This window comes from Trachypithecus francoisi, unplaced genomic scaffold, assembly GCF_009764315.1.
Source record: "Trachypithecus francoisi isolate TF-2019V2 unplaced genomic scaffold, Tfra_2.0 Lachesis_group4, whole genome shotgun sequence".
Taxonomy (NCBI): Eukaryota; Metazoa; Chordata; class Mammalia; order Primates; family Cercopithecidae; genus Trachypithecus; species Trachypithecus francoisi.
The window spans coordinates 134182125-134202271 of record NW_022681469.1 but is presented as its reverse complement, the minus strand read 5'-3'; positions in this window follow the sequence as shown (position 1 = coordinate 134202271).

Sequence of the window (20147 nt, the reverse complement as noted above, 5' to 3'; positions counted from 1 at the left end):
CATGCTGTCCAGGCTGGTCTCTAACTCCTTACCTCAGGTGATCCGCCCACCTCAGCCTTCCAAAGTGCTGGGATTACAGGTGAGGGCCACCACGCCTGGCCTGTATGCACTATTCTGTCTTTCCAAGTGAGAGAGACATGCTAACAATGCCTCTAATCCACCATCTTGGAAACGAGATTTTTTCCCCTATGTTTTCTTCTAGTAGTCTTATTTATACTTTTGGGTTTTAATTTAAATATTTTTTCGTGTGTGTGACAGAGTGTCACTCCATCACCCAGGCTGGAGCGCAGTGGTGCAATCTTCATTCACTGCAGCCTCCACCTCCCAGGTTCGAGTAATTCTCATGCCTCAGCCTCTCAAGCTGGAATTATAGGCGTGCACCAGCATGCCCAGCTAAATTTTGTATTTTTCAGTAGAGATGGGGTTTTGCCATGTTGGCCAGGCTGGTTTAAAACTCCTGACCTCAAGTGATCCACCCTCCTTGGCCTACCAAAGTGCTGGGATTACAGGCCTGAGCCACCACACCCAGCCTTTAATGTAGGTCTTTAATCCATTTTGAGTTGATTTTTGTATAGGGTGAGAGGTGGGGGGCCAGTTAGTTTCATTCTTCTACATATGGATGTCCTGTTTTCCCAGAACTATTTATTAAAGAGACTGTCCTCTCCCCAATGAGTGTTCTTGACATCTTTGTCAAAAACCAGTTGACTGTAGATATCTGGATTAATTTCTGGGTTCTCTATTATGTTCCATCGCTCTCTGTATCTGTTTTTATGACAGCATCATGCTGTTTCAGTTACTACAGCTTTGTAGTGTATTTTGAAGTGAGATAGCGTGAGACTTCCAGCTTTGTTTTTGTTGTTCAAGATTAGTTTGGCTATTCAGTATCTTTTGTGATTCCAAACAAATTTTAAGGGTTTTTTTTTCTTCTGTTTTTGTGAAGAATGTCATTCTTTACCAATGTATATTGGTAGGGATTGTATTGAATCTGTAGATTGCTTTGAGTAATGCCATCATTTTAACAGTAATTATTCTTCTGATCCCTGGCAACAGCTAACAAATCCTACTTTGTTGGGAGATTTTTTATTACTGCTTCAATCTCATTATTTGCTATTGATCTATTCAGGCTTTCTATTTCTTCTTGGTTCAATTTTGGCTGATTGCATGTCCAGGAATTCATCCACTCCCGCTAAGTTTTCAAATGTATCGGTGTATAGGTGTTCATAATAGTCCATAATGATCCTTTGTATTTCTGTGGTATTGGTAGTGATGCCTCCTTTCTTGTTTCTGATTTTATTTATTTGGGTCTTATCTCTTTTTCTCTTAGTTGGCTTGTCAATTTTGTTTATCATTTCCATCCATTTACTTTTAATCTATATGTCTTTATATCTAAAGTGGATTTTTGTAGACAACAAATAGTTGAATCTTAGATAGATAGATAGATAGATAGATAGATAAATAGATAGATAGATATGTAAAATTTTTAAGAGACACAGTTTCTCTCTGTTGCCCAGGTTAGAGTGCAGTGGCACAATCTTGGCCCACTACAACCTCTGCCTCCCAGGTTCAAGTGATTCTCGTACCTCAGCCTCCCAAGTAGCTGGGATTACAGGCATGTGTCACCATGCCTAATTTTTGGGTTGTTTTGTTGTTGTTGTTTTGCTTTTCTTATGAGACAGAGTCTCGTTCTGTCACCCAGGCTACAGTGCAGTGGCATGATCTCAGCTCATTGCAAACTCTGCTTCCCAGGTTCAAGCGATTCTCCTGCCTCAGCCTCCTGAGTAGCTGGGATTACATGAGTGCACCACCATGCCCAGCTAATTTTTGTATTTTTAGTAGAGACATGGCTTTGCCATGTTGGCCAGGCTAGTCTTAAGTGATCCACTCACCTAAGCCTTCCAAAGTGCTGGGATTACAGATGTGAGCCCCTGTGCCCGGCTTTTACTTTACTTTTTGATCCACTCTGACAATCTCTGTCTTTTAATTGGTGTGTTTAGACCATTGATGTTTAAACAGTTATTGATATTGGGTTAATATATACCATATTTGTTACTGTTTTTTATTTGTTGTCCTTGTTCTTTCTTTTTTGTCTTCCATGCTTGTCCTGAGTTTCATGGCAGGAGTGGTAGCCTCTTATAGAATTCATTTTTTATCTTAGCTTATCAGTTATGCTACCTTTTTAACTTCTTTTTAGTGGTTGCTTTAGAGTTTGCAATATACCTTCCTCGAAACAGGCAGTAAAAAATTTTTTAAAAAAGAGTTTGCAATATACATTTATAACTAATCCAAGTCCACTTTCAAATAACACTATAGTGCTTCACAGGTAGTACAAGTACTTTATAATGATGAAATAATTCTAATTCTTCCCTCTTATCCCTTGTATAATAGCTTTCATTCATTTCACTTATACATAAGCATATACATGTGTTTATATTTCCTTATATATGTTACATATATAAGCTTATATAAGTGTATATATGTTAATGTGTGTGTATATATCTATCTGTTAGATCAATTAGAAATACAAATTTGAAGTTTTATTTTACCTTCACTTATCCCTTCTTTGACGTAGTTCCTTTATGTAGATCTGAGTTTCTGACTTTATGTAGATCTGAGTTATTTTACCTTTACTTATTCCTTCTTTGACATAGTTCCTTTATGTAGATCTGAGTTTTTGACTTATATTGTTTTCCTTCTCTCTAAAGAAATTTTAAAAACATTTCTTGCAAGGTAGCCTACTGGCAACAGATTCCTTTTATTTTCATTTGTTTGAGAAAGTCTTTGTTTCTTCTTCACTTTTGAAGAATAATTTTGCAGGATACAGAATTCCATGTTAGGGTTTTTTCTCTCAAAACTTAAATATTTCAGTCCGTTCTCTTCTTATTTGTATGGTTTCTGAGATAAATTGGATGTAATTTGTATCTTTGCTCCACTTTATCTAAGATTTTCTCCCTGCTCCCAACTTCTTTCAGGATTTTTTTTCTCTTTGATTTTTTTCAATTTAAATATGATATGCCAGCTATAGTTTTGTGTGTGTGTGTTTGTTTGTTTGTTTGTTTTTGGCATTTATCCTGCTTAGTGTTCTCTGAGCTTCCTGAATCTGTGATTTGGTATCTAACATTAATTTGATGAAATTCTAGGGCCAGGCACAGTGGCTCACACCTGTAATCCCAGGACTTTGGGAGGCTGAGGCAGAAGGATCACCTGAGGTCAGGAGCTTGAGACCAGCCTGGCCAACAAGGTGAAACCCCATCTCTACCAAAAATACAAAAATTAGCCTGGCATGGTGCCTGTAATCCCAGCTACTTGGGAGGCTGAGGCAGGATAATTGATTGCTTGAATCAGAGGCCGAAGTTGCAGTGAGCCGAGATCGCACCATTGCACTCCAGCCTGGGTGACAAGAGCAAAACTCCATCTCAACAACAACAACAAAAAATCAATTTGATGAAATTCTCAGTCATTATTATGTGATAATATTGCTTCTTTTCTTTTCCCTTTCTCTTGTTCTTCTGGATTTCCCATTACATGCTGTTATACCTTTTTTAGTTGTCATACTCTTCTCGGGTGTTCTGCACTGGTTTTTCTTTAGTCTTTTTTATCTTTGCTTTTCAATTATGACAATATCTTTTCTTTTCTTCTTCTTTTTGAGTGGAGTCTCACTTTGTTATCCAGGCTAGAGTGCAGTGGCATGATCTCAGCTCACTGCAATCTCGACCTCCTGGGTTCAAGCAATTCTCCTCCCTCAGCCTCCTGAGTAGTTAGGACTACAGGTGCACACCACCATGCCCGGCTAATTTTTGTATTTTTAGTAGAGACAGGGTTTCACTGTATTGGCCAGACTGGTCTGGAACTCCTGACCTCAAGTGATTCATCTGCCTCAGCCTCCTAAAGTGCTTGGATTACATGTGTGAACCGCTACGCCTGGCCACTTTTTTCTTTTCTTTAAGACACTCTGTCACCCAGGCTGGAGTGCAGTGGTGCAGTGGTGCGATCTCAGTTCATGGCCACCTCAACCTCCCAGACTCAAGTGGTCCTCCCACCTCAGCCTCCTGGGACTACAGGTGCATGCCACCACGGCCAGGTAATTTTTTAAAAATCTTTTTGTAGAGATGGGTTCTCCCTATGTAGCCCATGGCTGGTTTTGAACCTCTAGGCTCAAGTGATCCATGTGCCTTTGCCTCCCAAAGTGTTAGGATTACAGGTGTGAGTCGCTGCACCTGGCCCAGTTTTGGCAATTTATTTGAGAAATTCTCAAGCTCAGAAATTCTTTCCTTAGACCTGTTGAATCTCCTAACAAGTACATCAGAGTTATTGTTCACTTCTGTTAGTTTTTAATGTCTAGCATTTCTTTTTTGATTCTTTCTCAGAATTTCCATCTCCTTTCTTACACTGCACACATATGTTTGCAGTCTGTCTACTTTATCCATTAGAATTCTTAGCATATTAATCATAGTTGTTCTAAATTCCTGGTCTGATAATCCCAGCATCCCTGCCATGTACGAGTCTGTTTCTAATGCTTGCTCTGTCTCTTCAAACTGTGTTTTTTGCCTTTTAGTATGCCTTGTAATTTTTTATTAATAGCCAGACATGAGGGATTAGATAAAAGGAACTGCTATAAATAGGCCATTAGTAATGTGGTGGTAGTACATGGGTGTTCTCATGAGAGAAAGCGTCCTTTAGTCCTGTGACGAGGTCTCAGTCTTTCAGTGAGCCTGTGCCTTTGGACTGTGAACTTTACTCATGATGCTCAATTTTGTTCCTCCCCCTTAGGTGGCATGAGGATAATTCATGAGCTTACTCCAGTGACATGGTTTGGCTCTGTCCCCACCAAACCTCAACTTGAACTGTATCTCCCAGAATTCCCACGTGTTGTGGGTGGGACACAGAGGCAGGTAATTGAATCATGGGGGCCTGTGTTTCCCATGTTATTCTTGTGATAGTGAATAAGTCTCACGAGATCTGATGGGCTTACCAGAGGTTTTTACTTTTGCTTGTTCCTCATTTTCTCTTGCTGCCACCATATAAGAAATGTGCCATTAGCTTCTCCAGCCATGTGGAACTGTTAGTCCAGTTAAACCTCTTTTTCTTCCCAGTCTTGGGTATGTCTTTATCAGCAGCGTGAAAATAGACTAATACCCTCCAGCTAGACTGGGCTGCGGTTGGGTATTTCCCTTCCCCTAGGTCAGTCAGACTCTGATAAAACCCCAGCAGATAATAGTCTGGTAAGTTTCTCCTGGGGGCAGACCTGTTAAAAAGAACAGAATGCTTTGGTATTTTTCTATTTCTTTTGAGACAGAGTCTCAATCTGTCGCCCAACTGGAGTGCAGAGTACAGTGGCCCGATCTGGGCTCACTGCAACCTCCGCCTCCCAGATTCAAGCAATTCTCCTGCCTCAGCCTCCAAGTAGCTGGGATTACAGGTGCGCACCACCATGCCTGGCTAATTTTTGTATGTTTTTTTTTTTTGAGACGGAGTCTCGCTCTGTCGCCCGGGCTGGAGTGCAGTGGCCGGATCTCAGCTCATTGCAAGCTCCGCCTCCCGGGTTCACGCCATTCTCCTGCCTCAGCCTCCCGAGTAGCTGGGACCACAGGCGCCCGCCACCTCGCCCAGCTAGTTTTTTGTATTTTTTAGTAGAGACGGGGTTTCACCGTGTTAGCCAGGATGGTCTCCATCTCCTGACCTCGTGATCCGCCCATCTCGGCCTCCCAAAGTGCTGGGATTACAGGCTTGAGCCACCGCGCCCGGCCTAATTTTTGTATTTTTAGTGGAGACGGTGTTTCACCATGTTGGCCAGGCTGGTCTTGAACTCCTGACCTCAAGTGATCTGCCTGCCTCGGCCTCCCTAAGTGCTGGGATTACAGGCGTGAACCACTGAGCCCGGCCGCTTTGGTATTTTTCAAAATGATTCCTTTTACCCTCCCACTGCCAGAAGCACAAGTGGATTTTTTTTTTTTTTTTCCGTAATATTCACCTTAAGGCCTGTTTTAGTTCCTGGGAATAAAACTCACAAAACTATATGAACGCCTCACCACTGGGTCCCCTGAAGCTTTTGACTCTCAGACTTGACCAGTCCAGAAATTCATCAATTACAATTTATGTTTTCCTACCCTGGCACTGGTTCCCATGGAGGAATCTGTATATGGGTTTCTGCTTTGGGAAATTATGACCCTCTGTCTGTCTCTGTCTCTCTCCAGTTTTTAGGGCAGCAGTTTACCTTATGACCCCACTTCTCTTAAGGATCTAAAAAGAGTTGTTGATTTTTTAATTTGTTCAGCTTTTTACTTGTTTAGATGAAGTGGCAACGTTACATCCTTACATGCTGGACTAGATACCTAAAGTCACATGTACTCTTTGTAAAATCTGGCTTCTTGTATCCAGCATAATTATTTTTAAAGTTTATCTATGTTGTTGCATGTATCAGGAGTTGATTCATTTTTATTGCTGAGTAGTATTAGATTGTATGGATACACCATAGTTTGTTTATCCACTCATCTCTTAATGAGCATTTGAGTTGTTTTCAATTTTGGGTTAGTAGAAATAAAGCTGCTGTTTTAGTCTGTTCTCACACTGCTATGAAGAAATACCTGAGACTGGGTAATTTATAAAGGAAAGAAGTTTAATTGACTTACAGATCTGCATGGTTGGGGAGGCCTCAGAAAACTTACAATTGTGGTGGAAGGCAAAGGAGAAGCAGTCACTTTCTTTACAGGGCGGCAGGATGGAGTGAGTACAAGCAGGGGAAATGTCAGACCCTTATAAAACCATCACATCTCGTAAGACTCACTCATTGTCACAAGAATAGCACGGGGAAAACTGCCCCCATGATCCAATTACCTCCACCTGGTCCCACCCCTGACACGTAGGGATTATGAGGATTACAATTCAAGACGAGATTTTGGGTGGGAACACAGCCAAACCATATCAGATGGATGAATACTTACGTGCAAGTCTTTGACTAGATACATGTTTCTCTCTTTGGGGTAAATATCTAGGAGTATATTGACAGGACCATATAGTAGATATATGTTTATTTTTTTAACAAACAGCCCGGCTGGGTGTGGTGGTTCATACCTATATTCCCAGCACTTTGGGAGGCTGAGGCAGGAGAATTGCTTGAGCCCAGGAGTTCAAGGCCAGCCTGGGCAACATGGTGAGACCCTGTCTCTACGAAAGAAAGAAAGAAAGAAAGAGAGAAAGAGAGAAAGAGAGAGAGAGAGAGAAAGAAAACGGCCAAATGTTTTTCTGAAGCAGTTGACTACTTTTCATTCCTACCAGCAGTTGGTATAATCAGTTGTTTTAAATTTATCCATTCTAACAGTTGTGTAGAGGTATCTCGTTGTTGTTTTTTATAATGTATTTCATTTTATTTTACATTTTTTGTAGAGTTGGGATCTCACCACATTGGCCAGGCTGGTGTTGAACTCCTGGCCTCAAGCAATTCTCCCACCTCAGCCTCCCAAATTGTTTGGACCATAGATGTGAGCTACCGTGCCTGGCCTTTTTGTGATAATAAACTGCATTTTCCTAATGACTAGGGATACTGACCACCTTTTCAGGTGTTTATTTGAGATTGACTATATCTTCTTTGGTAATATGTCTCTGCAAATATTTTGTCTATTTTTATTGGATTGCTTTATTATTGAGTTTTGAGGATTCTTTATATATTTTGGATAAATGACTTTTATCAGATATTGTGATTTGCAAATATTTTTCCCAGTCTGTAGCTTATCTTTTCATTCTCTTAAAATTTTTTTAGTCTTTTCTTCTTTTTTTAAAATATTTTTTCACCCTCAAACATTCTCCTATTCAATTTTTATTCTCTTAACAGTGTCTTTTGAAGAGCAGGATTCTTAATTTAATGAAGTCCAACTTAACAATTTTTAAATTTATGGATCATGCTTTTGGTGTTATATCGTAGAAGTCTTCACCTAATGTAAATATTTTCCCCTACGTTTTCTTCTACAGCTTTTTTTATAGTTTCTGTTTTACATTTAGGTCCATGATCCATTTTGAGGTTTTGTGTATGTGTACAAAGCGTGAGATGCAAGGGTCTACATTAATCTTTTTATATGTGGATATTCAATTGTTCCAGCACCATTTGTTGAAAAGACTATCCTCTTACCACTGGATTGCTTTGGGTAAAATCAATTGACTGTATATGTGTCTGTTTCTAAGATTCCTATTCTACTCCAATACCACAATGTTTTGATTATTGCACTAAGTATTGAGGTCAGGTAGCATAAGTTCTCCAACTCTGTCATTTTTCAAAGTTGTTTTGACTATTCTGTATCCTATACATTTGTATATGAATTTTAGAATTATCTTGGCAGTTTCTGAAACAGCCTGCTGGGATTTTTACTGTGATTGCATTGAGTCTACAGATGAATTTGGCAGAAATTGACATTTAACAATATTGAGGCTTCTGATAAGTTAAAAAAAATTTTTTTTAATTGTTTTCTTCCTGGCCTCTCTGCGTAGAGTCTTCTGATAACCTTTTTTAGTAAGTTGTATACTTTATGACCCTTTACTCCTAAACTTTAAATTATGTATTTCTTTTTTTTTTTTTTTTGAGACGGAGTCTCGCTCTGTCGCCCAGGCTGGAGTGCAGTGGCCGGATCTCAGCTCACTGCAAGCTCCGCCTCCCGGTTTACGCCATTCTCCTGCCTCAGCCTCCCGAGTGGCTGGGACTACAGGCGCCCGCCACCTCGCCCGCTAGTTTTTTGTATTTTTTTTTTAGTAGAGACGGGGTTTCACCGTGTTCGCCAGGATGGTCTCGATCTCCTGACCTCGTGATCCGCCCGTCTCGGCCTCCCAAAGTGCTGGGATTACAGGCTTGAGCCACCGCGCCCGGCCTAAATTATGTATTTCTTACCAACAAGAATGCTCTTGGGAAAAAGGCATTTGAGGGGGAAAAAAAGAATATTCTCTTATATTTCCATAATACAGTTATCAGCCTCAGTAAACTAAACATAGATATCATATTTTTATTTTATCGACTGTCTGTATTCCAATTTTGTCAATTTACCCAGTAACGTTCTTCATAGCATTCTCTTTTCCTCCAGTACAGTTTCCAGACTAGGATCACATGTGTATTTGGTTGTCATGTTTGTTTATTCTCCTTTAATCGGGAACAGGTCATCATCAGCCTTTCTTTATCTTTTATGACATTATTGTTTTTGAAGAATACAATCCCTTTTTTTCTTTTTCCTTTCTTACACTCCTTTTGTAAAAAGCATGGTATTTTATTGTGAAACAACAAGGTAATTAAAGGAAGTTTAAAAAATTGGCTGGGCGCCGTGGCTTACATCTATAATCCCAGCACTTTGGGAGGCTGAGGCAGGTGGATCACTTGAGGTCAGGAGCTCAAGACCAGACTGGGCAACATGGTGAAAATTCCTCTCTACTAAAAATCAAAAATTAGCCAGGTGTGGTGGCACATGCCTGTAGTCTCAGATATTTGGGACGCTTAGGTGGGAGAAAGGAGGCTGAGGTGAGAGAATTGCTTGAACCTGGGATGCAGAAGTTGTAGTGAGTCAAGATTGCACCACTGCCCTCCAGCCTGGGCAACAGAGTGAGACTCTGTCTCAAAATAATAGTAATAATAGTAATGGTAATAATAATGTTTACTTCTCAGAACAGAGAAGTCAATTAACAAAAAGATTACTAAGAAGCTTCAGGATAACTTATTCTTTGACTTACACGTGGCAAAAAATAGTGAGGCTTTGCTGATCTAATTTCTTTTTCTTTTTTTTCTGAGATGGAGTTTCGCTCTTGTTCCCTAGCCTGGTGTGCAATGGCATGATTTTGACTCACTGCAACCTCTGCCTCCCGAGTTCAAGCAATTCTTCTGCCTAAGCCTCCCTAGTAGCTGGGATTACAGGCATGCACCACCACTCCCGGCTAATTTTGCATTTTTAGTAGAGACGGAGTTTCTCCATGGTCAGGCTGGTCTCGAACTCCCGACCTCAGGTGATCCGCCCGTCTCGGCCTCCCAAAGTGCTGAGATTTCAGGCATGAGTCACCGCGACCGGTCCTGCTGATCTAATTTCAAATAATTTTACATAATAATTTTTATAACAAGTACTTACTCAGGTTCCTCTTCATGAAATAGTCTTTTTCTTTTTTAGACTGAGTTTTGCTCTTGTCGCCCAGGTTGGAGTGCAATGGGACGATCTCTACTGACTGCAACCTCTGCCTCCTGGGTTCAGGCAATTCTCTGGCCTCAGTCTCCCGAGTAGCTGGGACTATAGGTGTGTGCCACCACGCCCAGCTAAGTTTTGTATTTTTAGTAGAGATGGGTTTTCACCATGTTGGCCAGGCTGGTCTCCAACTCCTGACCTCAGGTGATCCGCCTGCCTCCGCCTCCCAAAGTGCTGGGATTATAGGTGTGAGCCACCTCGCCCAGCCGAAATAGTCATTTTTAAACTAAAACTAACAAAAAAAAATTTTTTTTTGAGACGGAGTCTCTCTGTTGCCCAGTGAGGAGTGCAGTGGCGCGATCTCAGCTCACTGCAACCCCCGTCTCCTGGATTCATGCAATTCACATGCCTCAGCGTCCCAAGTAGCTGGGACTACAGGTGCCTGCCACCATGCCCGGCTAATTTTTTGTATTTTTAGTAGAGATGGGGTTTCACCGTCTTAGCCAGGATGATCTCGATCTCCTGACCTCATAATCCACCCACCTCGGCCTCCTAAAGTGCTGGGATTACAGGCGTGAGCCACCGCATCCAGTCAAAACTAAAAAAAAAAATGTTTGATACTGTAGTAGACTAAAAGGGCTTATCATTGGGCACAGTGGCTCACACTTGTAATCTCAGCACTTTGGGAGGCTGAGGTGGGAAGATCAGCTGAGGCCAGGAGTTCAGGATCAGGCAACATAGTGAGAATCTGTCTCTACATATGTAAAGAGAACAATAAAATTAGCCAGATGGGGGGCGCACTGTTATCGTCTCAGCTACTCAGGAGCTGAGTTGGGAGGATCACTTGACCCAGGAGGCTGAGGTTGCAGTGAGCTGTGATTGTGCCACTGAACTTCAGCCTGGGTGACAGAGTGAGATCCTGTCTCAAAAATCTAATAGCAAAGTTAACAAATAAATAAATGATAGAGCTTTTCACATGTGGCTCACCTCTCCTTGGTAGGCATAAGGGGAGACTACAGTCATTAGGCAAGACGTGTGTCTCCTTCTTGCCAGTTAAATGTGAATGTAAGAGATGTGTGTTTCTTCTGGGTGGACATGTTTACTGGTGTGTGATCTCCACGTGTTTTGTTCCCTGCCATGGTGACCCTGGAAGCCCTATATTGAAAGGGCAGCATTTCTAGAGAGAAGAAGCCTGGATTCCTGAGTCACCAGATGGAGGAGAACTCTGGCTCACCGACATCGAATTTTGATGTCTAATGCCTAAAACATTTATGTACCATTTGATTTCTGTTGGCAAAGAGAACTGAAAAGTAGCGGATTTCAAAATATCCTTTTAAGGTCACATCATTCCTATTACAGATTCTTAATGAAAAATTGATCTTCACCCATCAAACAAAATATACAAAAATATCTTAGAGCTGTAAGGAAAATAACAAATGGTTGCCAGGCACTTTCTTCCTTTTCTGTGGATATATCTTTGGGATGTTTTAAGTAACTGATATCAGAAAGTCTAAATTGAATTGGCTTAAAAATAAGATAATGCATTATCATACATTACTAAAATCCCCACCTAGAGGAGGAAGTGCTTCAGGATTGGCCAACTCAACAATTCAACAACTCACTGTGCTATCAGGAACCTGGATTCCAGGCCAAGCTTGGTGGCTCACGCCTGTAATCCCAACACTTTGGGAGACCAACGCAGGTGAAGTTCGAGACCAGCCTGGCCAACATGGTGAAACCCCGTCTGTACCAAAAAATACAAAAAATTAGCCAGGCGTGGTGGCGCATGCCTGTAATTCCAGCTACTCAGGAGGCTGAGGCACAAGAATCACCTAAACCTGGGAGATGGAGGTCCAGTGAGCTGAGATCGTGCCACTGCACTTCAGCCTGAGTGACAAAGTGAGACTCTGTCTCAAGAAAAGGACCTGGATTCCTTCCATCATTCTTCGATATTTTTATTGTTAGCTTCATCCTCAAGCTCATAACAAGATGGCAGCAGTAACTGGCATATTCACATTCTGACAGGGCAATGTCAAGAGGAATAAGGATGGTTTCTCCTATATCTCTCTTTTAGGATTTGGGGAGGTTTCCCCAGAAGCTTCCTAATAAATTCTCCTCCTGTCTCATTGGCCAGAACCTAGTTACAGGACCATGCATAACTGATCATTGACAAAGGTCAGTGGGATTGTCTGTGGAAGAATCAGGCCTATCTTTACAAGTGGGGGTATTGTGGCTACAAGGAGGATGGGTTTTCTTGTGAGCAAAATCTGGGTGCTGTTAGGAAGGAGAAGTGTGACTGAAAGTTGGAGAGAAGCTGACAGCATGGCTCATGGTAGGGAATGATGGGATGAGACTCACTCATGGCCAACTCTAAGATGTCCTTCATTTATTAAGAGCCATGTATAGGACTGACAAGGAGAAAACAGATAGTTAAGGAATCCCTGGTCATACCCCTTCCCCCTTCTTGGTGCCTAATTTTAGATCATCCACAGCTTACCTGATTAATTAGGCTATTCATAGACTAACAAAGGGATTAGTTGAGGATTATATGTAGTTATTTTAGGAATTACAATGGGAATTGAAGAACTGTATTAGCTAGTATGGTTTAGTTCCAAGTTAAAATACATGGTATTGACTTAAACTGGCTTACCGAGGACGAAATGTATTATTTGCTGTAGCAATGGAACAAGAGTCAGGGTTGGTTGCCCAGCGGCTTCTTGATGCCTTTGTTCCAAGTTTTTTTCCATCTCTCCGTTCTCCCAGCACTGGTGTTGGCTTCACTTTCAGGTTGATGGCAAGATGCCGTCAGCACTTTCATACATAGTATTTTGAAATGATAATGTCCAAAAGACAAAGGGAAGAGGCATCTGCTCTGTGGCTTTTCTTTGGATAGAGGAAAATTTCTCAGGACTATCTTCCTGAGAGCAGGATTCCCTCATGTTTCATTAACCAGGTTTTCATTACAAGCTCATTCACGAACCAAACACTAGCAAGAAGTATAGAATTTCCAGGATTGGCTTATGCTAATTATCTGGAGTCAAATGACATTTGGGAGTCAACTTTTATAACTGGGAAGCTGAGGCCAAAATGAGGTTTAAAACTTTTTTTCAACCTTTAAAGGATTCCTTTAAAACTTGAAGACCTTATTTTCTCACAGCGAGGTCACTAACAAAGTCACCTGGAGCAAGGTTATCATTTGTTTATTCCACATTTATTGAGCACTGGGAAAAAATGTGGAAGATAAAAATGAATGGTCTGTGGTCTCTTCCCTCAAGGAGCACATAGTCTAGTGGGGAAGTTATAATTGACTGTTCTAAGAGCTATAAATAGAGGCATGAGCTTAGCCCTATGGCTCAGAGATGATGGAGGAGGAGAAGTAGGAGGAGGGTGGAGGCATTGGCAGGGCAGAATCCCAGGTACCTGAGCTAAGTGCTGAATGTGCATGAGTTTGTCAGGCAAATGATAGACACGGGCATTCCAGGCAAAGAGATCAGCATAGACAGAGATAGTGAGGCACAAAAGGATATGGCAGAGGAAAAGAACTTGAAGACCTTTGGTGTGGCTGGCTCCTTAGCGTTATCAGAGTTAAGCCTGGTAAAATAGGCTTTGCATTGAAAGGTGTCATTGGCCACGACAAGAAGATTGGGATCTTCAAAACTAGTAAGGAGCCACTGAAGGATTTTAAGCAGATGGGTGACCTTGTTAAATTTGTATTTTTCAGTGTTTACTATGGCAGTGGATGGAAGACAATGTAGGAATGAGACCCAAATCAGGCAAATTTTTAGGGAGGAAAATTGAGTGGGCCTCAGTTTTCCTGTTGAAAAAGTGGGGTAGTGGAGTGGCATAGGATTAGATTAGGCATTACAAATGCAACTGCTACCAGGGCTGAACAGGTCCTGTCTATGCATCAGGTGCACTGGGGGTGGTTGGGAGCTGCATTACATGAATAGAACACGCTCCATCTAAAATGGGGGTCATTCTTGAAAGAAGATGAAGAAGGATAAATAAATTAATAAAATAAAATGCAAGAGGGGCAGCAACTAGTCAGCCCAGGCTATTTTCTGTAGTTATTTTCCAGTTTTTCTCCCCAAACAGCCACTGAATCACTTTTTGTAAAGTCTCCTAATTTTTCTATGTTGGCAACTAATTTAAAAGTAAAAATCAATGTCAGCAGCAACAAGATTATGCACGGTAAATAAGTAGACTCCGCTAGTTCACTGGTTTGGGACTTTGGGATATGATAAGCTCTAGGGCCTCTTCCAGCTCTAACAGGACATGACTCCTTGGTATCCCGCTAGCATTTATGCTACACTGTCATTGATTGTTGACAGTAAGCCAGTCACATGGATGAAAGTCTTTAGGACTGTTCAAACACGCATAACCAGATATTTCTGGGGTTAGCATTTATTCATTGATATTTTCGTGTACTAATTTGTTCATTCAACAAGCATTTGCATAGTGTCAATTACATGCAAATCATCATTGAATAGAAATGGAGAGATGAATGAGAAAAATGAACCTTGGGGTTAAGGAGGAGAGACTGGGACTTCCTTACAAGAAGAAGAAATCTGTCATTTCTTACCTGTTACCTCTGCCAACACATGTTAGGGGAGAGACTTCTGCAACTTGGCCCAGGGCCTTCTTGTTCAGCCTTTCCCGTTCACAAGACACAGATGTGAGTAAATTTGTTCCTCAGGGTTCCCAGGACTCTCAGGATCCGACTTTCTACTATTCCATCTGGAGGAAAAGACAAATGACAAGAAAGGAAAAGAAGGCAATGAAAATAAATTACTGCTTAAGAAATTGGGTTATTGTGACGATTATGAGGCTTAAGTAACAGCTGACATTTGTTAAGGAGAGTTTTTTTTTTTTTTTAAGTCAATCTAGGATTTTCTTTCAAAAAAAAGAACAAATATGAAAATGCAAGGAGTGGAAAAATGTGTATTGCATGGAAAATGCATAGAATATCTCTGGAAGGATATATGCACACAGACACTGGCAATTGAATTCTATTTAGCTTACTTCCGTTTAATTTTATTTTGTTCCATTTAATCAACAGAAAAAGAGCTTGAAACAAAATCGAGTTATAAACTAAGAACGTTAAATATACCATGAAAGGGAAGAAAAACAATAAATTACCTTTTTAAACCATTTTAATGTAACATTTTAAACAAAATGTTTATTTTATAAGAACTACAAAGAGTTTTAAAATTATAGTATTCCAGTGTTGTCCATATAATTCAGAATAGTGTCAGAAGCTTTAAATATATATACAGTACAGTATATCTTTTGTTGTTTTGTTGTTTGAGACAGTCTCGCTCTGTTGCACAGGTTGGAGTGCAGTGATGCAATCGTGGCTCACTGTAACCTCCATCTCCTGGTTACAGGCTGTGAGCCACCGCACCCAGCCAAGTATACCTTTTAACCCAGCAATTATAGTAATAAGAATTTATCCAAAGGAAATCATTTAACATGTGTATGAAGATTTAACTCTGGGCCAGGCACAGTGGCTCATACCTGTAATCCCAACACTTTGGGAGGCTGAGGCAGGTGGATCACCTGAGGTCAGGAGTTCGAGACAAGACTGGCCAACATGGTGAAACCCTGTCCCTACTAAAAATACAAAAAATTAGCCGGGCATGGTGGTGGATGTTTGTAATCCCAGCTACTCGGGAGGCTGAGGCAGGACAATCGCTTGAACCCGGGAGGCAGAGATTGCAGTGAGCCGAGATCGCACTACTGCACTCCAGCCTGGGCGACAGAGCAAGCCTCTGTCTCAAAAAAAATAATAATAATAATAAATAATTAATTTTTTAAAAGTCTAAACAAAGACAAGAAAGCATCTGGGACCCAGGAAATGGAGTTTAAAGTGCAAAAGAGCCAGCCTGGTGCCGAAGATTGGGGATGGGAATTCAATACACTTCTGCAAATTCCCGTGTGGTGCTGCCACCCACTGGACAATTAGGAAATTAAACTGAAACTTTGCCATAAAGCTAGTTTTTCCATTAGAAAAATATTTTGTAGACGAGCTGACACTTGCTGTATATCTATCATAATACTTTTTCCCTAATGCATTTGCTTGTGCTTCCTAGCTCAATGATTATCATTAGAGACATATAAGAGGGACAGGTATGAGGAGACAAGAAAATGTCACTGAGAAATTAAAGACTTCAGTGTATTCTAGACTCAGTCTTTGTGAGTATGAAAGATCTGTAAATCTAGAACTCAATATGCATTTGCTACATAGTCACTTACTCACAAAAAATATGCTGATTAAAACAATAGCAAACATTTGTTGAGTGTTTACTGTATGCTGTATCTATACTTAATGCGGATAAAGTATTTTACGGATAAAACATGAATATAGTGCTTTATGGATACACACTTTATGTGGATTAATTTATTTAAGTCTCACTACAACCCCCCAAAGTAGGTGCCATTTTTGTCTTCATTTTACATGTAAAGAAACTGAGGCATGAGGATATTGACTGACTTGCCCACGGTCATGAAGCAAACGAATGGTGAATTGGGAGTCCAGCCCATGGAGTCTGATCCGGAAGTTTGTCCCCTTAACCTCAAGGCTAGTGGTTCTCAAAGTGTGACTCCTAGACCAACGTCATCATCATTACCTGGAAACCTGATAGAACCCAAGTTATCAGGCCCCTTTAAGGACCTAAATCAGAAACCTGGGATGGAGCTGGATGTTGCGGTCTGCATGGTGCAGTCCCAGCTACTTGGGAGGCTGAGGTGGGAGGATAGCTTGAGACTAGAAGTTTGAGGCTGCAGTGCACGATGGTCACACCTGTGAATAGCCACTGTACTCTAACCTAGGCAACATAGCCAGACTTTGTCTCAATAAAAGAAAAATAAAAAGAAAATCAAAATGGGGATCAGAGGATTCCAGGTGATTTTGCCATAGGCAAAAGTTTGACAACCACTGATTTAGATTATGCCACCACCAATGTTAAAGTATTTAAGTAAAAGTAACTGGTTCTAGACTTATCCTGGAGATCAAGAAGCAGCAGTATGGTAGACATAACTACACCGTCATTTATGTGACAGCCCTGGTGACTGTCAGGGATTCTCTGTTTATCATAACTGTGTTTGATTGGGATAATGACCCCTCTCCGGGGAGGAGAGCCCAAGGATAGAAAGGTGTGGGTGGTTCTGAAGAGAAGCAAAGGCACCCACCCAGGTGTCCATACTAGAAGTTGGCAGCAGGGAATAAATCCACCGTGGCTCTAAAACAGCAACATTAAAGCAAACATTAAAGCAAAGAAATTCCCTGGGCAGGAGGCTTGTTTTCTTCAGCAATTTGACTTCCAGGGAAAGAATGGTGGGGATTCCCCAGCAAGAGCAGGGCGTCTCATCCCAAGTGTGGCCTGGGCTTGTAGCAGTTGAGCTAAGCTGGAACAATGTCTCCCAGCATCCCCTTCCCTGCATAGTTCCAGGCTGGCATGGCCCACAAGAGACATCTTGGTTGGAATTTGGAAGACAGAGGTGAAACAGCAGCTGTATCCCTTCTGTGCTCAGCCGACTGGCGCAGGCTCCAGCTACCATCCCAGCACGTGCTCACGCTGCTGCCTTTCTGTTGGCTCACCTTGTTGGTGGCAGCCCTTGGCTCACAGTTCCCCCATACTCTGCTGGAGCCTCTTTCAGCTTCTCCGACAGTTGTGCCAGATGTTTAGTTCCATAGCGGAGGGCTCTAGCTTTTCTTATAGGACACCTACTTCCTTGAAATTGGAAGCTTTCTAAAAGACCTGTGTGGGCTCCAATACGTCCTCTGGCTCCAGCTTTGGGCTCACAGGTCCCAGTTTATCCTTGCTTTCCTCCACTTCATATCCATCCTCATCCTCACTCCCAGAGGACCTGCCCTGCAGATTTCAAGCCCCAGAACCAGCCATCTACAGACTGTTCAATGTTAACAAAAAGAGTCAAGTTCCATAAAATATTTGAAGAGATTTATTCTGACCCAAATGAGGGTGACCATGGCCTGTGACACAGCCCTCAGGAGATCCTGAGAACATGTGCCCAAAGTGGTTGGGGCACAGCCTAGTTTTATACATTTTAGGGAGACATAAGACATCAATCAAATACGTGCAAGATGTACATTGGTTCTGTCTGGAAAGGTGGGACAACTGGAAGGAGGGGGGTGGGGGGGGCCCAAGTGATAGGTAGATTTAAACATTTTCTGAATGGCAGTTGGTTGAAACAGTTAAGTTATTAAGTTATTATCTAAAGGCCTGGAATAAATAGAAAGGAATGTCTGCGTTATGGTGATAGGGGGTTGCGGAGACCAGAGTTTTATCATGCAGATGAAACCTCCAGGTAGCAGCCTTCAGAGATAATACACTGAAAGTGTTTCTTTTTTTTCTTTTTGAGATAGGGTCTCACTCTATCACCTAGGCTGGAGTGTAGTGGCATGATCTCAGCTCACTGCAATCTCTGCCTCCCAGGCTCAAGTGATCCTCCTGTCTCTGCCTCCAGAGTAGCTGGGATTACAGGCGTTCGCCACCATACCTGGCTAATTTTTTGTATTTTTAGTAGAGACGAGGTTTCACCATGTTGACCAGGCTGGTCTTGAACTCCTGACCTCAAGTGATCCACCCGCCTCGGCCTCGCAAAGTGCTGGGATTACAGGCATGAGCCACCGTGCCTGGCTCGTAAGTTTTTCTTATCAGACTTAAGGCCTGTGTTGATGTTAATGCTTGTCAGTTTTTGCTGAAATCCAAAAGAGAGGAGGGTATAATGAGGCATATCCAACCCTCCCTTCCCGTCATGGCCTGAACCAGTTTTTCAGGTTAACTTTGGAATGCCCTGGCTGAGAGGAGGGTCCATTCAGATGGTTGGCGGACCTTAGCATTTTATTATTATTATTATTATTAATACTTTTAACTTCGTAAATTTTTTTGTTGAGATGGGGTTTTGCTATATTGCCCAAGTTGGTCTTGAATTCCAGGGCTCAAGAAATCCACCTGCCTCAGCTTTCCAAAGTGCTGGGATGAAGGCTGAGGCAGGTGGATCACTTGAGGTCAGGAGTTTGAGACCTGCTTGGCCAACAAGGTGAAACCCTGTCTCTACTAAAAATACAAAACTTAGATGGACGTGGTGGCGCATACCTGTAATTCTAGCTACTTGGGTGGCTGAGCAGGACAATTGCTTGAACTCGGGAGGTGGAGGTTGCAGTTAGCCGAGATCATGCCACTGCACTCCAGCCTAGGTGACAGAGCGAGACTCCATCCCAAAAACAACAACAACAGCAACAAACCAAAGTGCTTACATTACAGGTGTGAGCCACTGCCCATCCCAGAATGTTGTTTTTAGTTTACGCTAACCAGCTTCCAAAATTGTTTAGGTCCTCTCATATCTCCCTAGTATACATCACTCTGAGTGGGTTTTTCTGGATGGACCCCTGGCTGATACACTGGCACAGAGAGAGGATGCCCCATCTGGAGCAGACAAGGCACAAGCCAAGAGGGATCTGGGAACCAGACTTGAGGGAGGAAAAAAATGTTGGAGACTCAAGGTATCCTGGCCAGGTAAACCCAGAGGACTGTTAAGGTGACCCAGTTTTCAGGAGAAGAAAGATCCACCAAAATGCAGTAATCTTCACTCTTTGTACCATTCTCAACACTCAGCCACAGAGTGATGATTTCCAGATTTGGTGGAGAGATGCTGGAACAGGCTTGTCTGACCTGAGTCCCAGCTCCACCCCTTATCAGCTGGGCAATCTTGGGCTACTTGCTTAACCTCTCTTTGCCTCAGTTTATTCACATGCAAAATGGAGATAATAATAGCTCTTACGTCACAGGTTGTTGAGACGTTTGCAAGAGTTAATGTTTGTAAAGTATCCAGAATAAGCCTTGGGACATAGCGAGTACTATTTACATTTCTTCTGTTTATTTGGAGGTATTCACATTTACAGATGACTCAAGTTTCACCTATGTCCCTTGGAGAGTACCTCCCCCTTACTTTCCCTCCCGGATTTGCCCCAGGAATTCCCCTTTTGCC